This window comes from Chrysochloris asiatica, unplaced genomic scaffold (assembly GCF_000296735.1).
Source record: "Chrysochloris asiatica unplaced genomic scaffold, ChrAsi1.0 scaffold00229, whole genome shotgun sequence".
NCBI classification, from domain to species: domain Eukaryota; kingdom Metazoa; phylum Chordata; class Mammalia; order Afrosoricida; family Chrysochloridae; genus Chrysochloris; species Chrysochloris asiatica.
The window spans coordinates 4,622,103-4,627,252 of record NW_006408747.1 but is presented as its reverse complement, the minus strand read 5'-3'; positions in this window follow the sequence as shown (position 1 = coordinate 4,627,252).

Sequence of the window (5,150 nt, the reverse complement as noted above, 5' to 3'; positions counted from 1 at the left end):
TGCATCAGTTTGTTGAAAGATTATAATTCCATCAATTCCTGTAGTCTAGTTTATTGCCAGTACCTTGAATGCACTTGTATTTCTTCCTTCAATATTATTGGCTCTTGATCATATGTTATCTCTTGATTTGGAGAGATTAGATCATACTATGTTCAGTTTGTATTTTTAAGATATTGTATTTTACTGTTGACTATTATTTCTTAGGAGTCCTGGTGTGACACTGTACGATAAGCATTGGTCTCCAAAGTTTGTTTGAATCACAAGGTTAGTGGTCTGAAATCACCAGTTGCTCTTCAGAAACCCTATGCAAGGTTAGTAAAATTCAATGTCTCTTAATGTCAATAATATTACTTCTTATTTCATGAAAAAACAGATAATTTCTATTTCCTTGGCCTACTAAATTTAACATGTAATTTCAAATGCATATTTGTACCATAGCAAAATGTATTAATAAAAAATGTGTGTCAGTCTAATTATCCAGATACATGAATCTGATATATAAAATGTGTTGGAAAAGCTGAGGCTTTAGGCCAGAGAGACCAAATTTGAATTTTGGTTCTATTACTTCCTGGTTGTGGAACTGTGTATAAGGTTCAAGAACTGTGTGAATCTAAGGTAATTTTTCAATTGTTTAAATCAGTGAAATGATATATGGGTCAGATATTAGAATTAAATTAACACTTTTAAGTGAACAATCTGGTTCAATTTCTGGCACTAAAATGTATAAATTCATCTCTTACTTGATTGAAAAGGGTATTATAAATTTTCCATTAATCCCCTAGAATAAGAACAACTTTTTCTGTCCTTTGATTTACTAGGCAATTAAATCATGCACAAATGGTCAATTATCATTTTATTCACTTAAATTGACAATTAATATATTTCTGAAAATACCTATTAACTACAAAGTAACATTTTATTCAAAATTGTTCCTTTTAGCAATAATGTATTTTTTTATTTAAGTTTTTATTGTGAATTATGTGATAGTTTACATGGGAGAACACCAGCTTTACATTCATCCTATTGTAGTTTGCTTCATTGCAATGATTACAATCCCCTCCATGCATCATCAAACAATCAAAAAGTGTATCCAACAAGCCTGCCCCGCCGGGCCGTCAGCACACAGCCCCCTCCCTCTCTCCAGCCACTCCATCTCTCAGTGTCATTGTCTCTTCCTCTATCTCTGGCATCATTGCTTCTCTGGGTAGGATCCCACACACTGCTCTTCTCCCTTGGTGGTCCCAGGGACCTTGGACTCCTGGATTGCAAAATCAACCACTATGCTCCTTTTGTTACAAAATATCTACCTTTCCATTTTGGACCCTAACAGTGAGTACTGATAGTAATTATTCACAATTGTACCTCAAGAGTCTTATCCCCTTCTCCTTTCATCAACCCTGTCCCAACAGATTGGAACTCACTCAGTGGGTATTCTACTCCCCCCCCCCCCATACCCTCTGGAACTAGGCTCCCTCTTGAAAGCTTGTAAACTAGTCACTTCTTGCCTATATAGCACCGCCCCCTTCCCCATTTTGGGTAGTTAGCGTCTAAGTTGTTCACCCCTGTCAACCCTGTGTAACGAGGGGTTTGGAATGATCCTCACTGTAGATTTGTTCCCTCTTTTGAGCTACTACATCCATAAGTATATGTCAAGTTCTTCAAATTGTAGTAGATTACTCTTTTATTTTTTTCTATTCTTTTTTCTTCAAATCCAGTTCTAATCATCCAGCCACTGTAGCCATGCCAAGTGGGTACTATCTGCAATCATGGTTGTTCTTGTGCATCTCCCCTCACTTCATATCAGCTGGACGCGTCACTCTGTGCTCTAGCCCTCTGTGGCCATTTCACTGACTCTGGGCCCAGGAGTCTCCAATTCTTGCCATACTGCTGGCCAACCAGGTCTCAATCCTGGTTCACAGGAGTCTATTGAATGTGGTCAGACTTAGCTCACAACTTTATTGCTGCTTTTCCCACATTTTCTCTTATTGGTGACCAATGTGGTCATCAGCCAGACCACATGCCTGTTCATGTATTCCCCTTGAGTCTTAGTCTTGGAAGGGGATTTGGTTTGAGGGGACCTAACTGCTTGCCTTAATGGCTCCTGGCAAACAGCTTGCTTGTTCTTGCAGTAGTCAATCAGACTACCATTATTGCTTTTGATTTTTCCTGCAGGTCTTTCTTACAAGAAGTTTCTTCTGCACTTCTAGCTGCTCGAGGCTGATCTGTTTGTCCTTCAAGTGGAAATTTCCCACCTCAAAGATTCTGGATGGGGTTCAGGGTTCCACCTAAGCTATAATGCATTTTTAATTATTTTGCAAATTATCAAAAACTCATCTGTAATAAAAATCAAGAGAAATGCTCTAAACATAGTAAAAGTCTTATATAAAATGACGATAAATGAATGAATATTTAAACCACAGAATAAATATAGTCTTACAATATTTTAATTATTCCATGAAACTTGATAAATTATGCTTTTAAAATAGCAAATTATATTTCCTAAAAAAAAAAAACACAACAAAACACATTGTACTTATTCTGCCATTCAGGAATATTAATCACTTGTACCAACCTACTGTTATCATATTATCAACCATTGTTCCAATTCTAATATTAATTGTCTGCTATGATATTACTACAACTAATTGACAAATCTTATGTTGTTTTCTTGTTTGTTTTGCGTATGCTTATTTATACCTCTTTTGATATTTGTGCACCGTCCACAGCACTAAGTCAGTCAATTTTAAAATAGAACTCAAAATTTGTTGATAATGTCTCAGATTCCAAAGTGAAGTTTATGCCCTTTCCCGTACTGTTCTGTTACGTTCTTGTTTGCTAAAATCAACAGAGTTTAGTAAAAGTGATTCTATATGGTTTTTGAATTTGGTAATGAAAGGTCCAGTCATACAGCTTCCAGATCTTTCTCTTGAACCATTAGCTGTGGCAAACTTATTAGTTAGCTACTTTCTTGGAAACTGTGCAACCATTTGTGCAAAACCAAAGGTGCATGCAAAATTCATGGGTAGGTGCACTGGTTGAAATTTGAAAGGTCACATCATTTTCAAGCAGTCCTATTCTGGGAACAAGACAAGTGAGTGAAGAAACCTCCAAATAATTGTATACCCCTTGCCATGTTGTTGTTGTTGTTGTGTTTAGGTACTGTCAAGTTGGGCCCAACTCATAGTGACCGGGTGCACAACAGTACAAACCACTGCACAGTCCTGTGCCATCTTTGCCATTTTTATGTTTGAGTCCATTGTTGCTACTGGTACAATCTATCTTGTTGTGGGTATTCCTTTCTTTCATTGACCCTACACTTACTAAGCATGCTGTCCTTCTTTTGGGACTGATTCCTCCTGACAGTATGTCCAATGTATGAGAAACAGTCTTTCCATCCTTTTTTTATAAGGAGCATTCTTTCGGTATGCCTTCTAAGACTGATTTGTTTGTTTTTCTGTAGTCCATGATACTCTCAATATATGCCAGCAACATCATAATTAAAATGCATCCATTCTTCTACTATCTTCTTTATTCATTGTTCCATTTTCACATACATACAAGGAGATTGAAAATACCATAATTTAGGTCAAGTGTGCCTTAATCCTCAAACTGATATCTTTGTTCTTGCATACTTTTAATTGGTCTTTTGCAGCTGATTTACCTAAGGCAATATGTCCCTTGATTTCTTGATTGATGCTTCCATGAGCGTATATTAGGAAAACAAGTAAAATGAAAGTTTTGACAACTTCAATTTTTAATCAATTTATCTTGATGTTATTTATTGGTCCAGTTGTGAGGATATTTGTTTCCTTTATACTGAGGCATGATCCATAATGAAGATTGTACTCTTTGATCTTCATCAGTAACTATTTCAAGTCTTCTGTACTTCCATCAAGTATGGTTCTGTCATTTGCAGATCTAGGTTGTTAATGAGCTTTAATACAATGCCAGTGCCATGTTCTTCTTTGTGTAACCCACTTCCTGGATTATTTCCTCAATATATAGCTTGAATAAATCTGATTAAAGTTATTAATTAGCCCTTACTTTATTCTAACAACTGTCTCAAGGTCTATGTACAGGTTCCCCAAGGATAGAATTAAGTGTTCAGGAATACCCATTATTTGTAATGCCATCTATAGTTTGTTATGATCTGCACAGTTAAATGTCTATGCATACTCAATAAAGCATAAATAAACATGTTTCTGTTATTCTCTGCTTTTAGTCAAGATCCTTCTAATATCAGCAATGTTAACCTTGTTCCATGTCCTCTTTTGAATACAGCATGAATTTCTGGCAGCTCCCTGTGTACATACTACTGTAACAGCTTTTGAATTTTCAAAGCTGCCATTCCAAATTTTCTGTTCAGCTCTTTTACTTCCTCATTTTTTCCAGTTGATTTACTTTTTCTATGTTCAAGACCAAGTGTCAGAATCTCTTCTGAAACTCATTTTGATATTTTCTTTCTTGCTCTCTTACAAATGTCTATTTGTTTTCTTCATGGATAATATTCTTACTATTGTCATGCCACACTCTTATGTTTTTGTGTCATTTGTGCTTAATGCATTAATTCTTTTCTTGAGATGGTCTCTAAATTCAAGTGGGATATGTTCAAGATCACAGTTTGGCTCTAAGGACTTTTTAAATTTTCTTCAGTTTCAGCCTAAACTTTCATATTAAGTACTTAATGATATTTTCCACAGTTAGCTCCTTCCCTTGCTAAGGCTGATACCATTGAGCTTCTTCTTTGTTTCTTCAAACAGATTTAGTCAATTTGTGTTTTGTTGTTGTTTTTATTTTTATTCCATCTGATGGGGTACATGTGTATAGTTGTCTTTCACATTTTTTAAAAAAGATATTTGTAATGAATAATCTCGGATCTTGCAAAATTCTGTCATATACTTTAAATTTTTTTCTGTTACAAAGGCCATATTTTCCAACCGCTGATCTTTCCTCATTGTTTCCAATGATTACATTCCAACCACTAGTAATTATCAATGCATCTGCATGGCATATTTGATCAATCTCAGATTGAAGAAGTTGGTAGTATTCCTCAATTCCATCATAACTGGCTTTAGTAGCTGGTGTGCACATTTGAATAATAATGTTATTAACTTATCTTCCTTGTTGTTGTTAAGTGCCAGGAAGTCAGT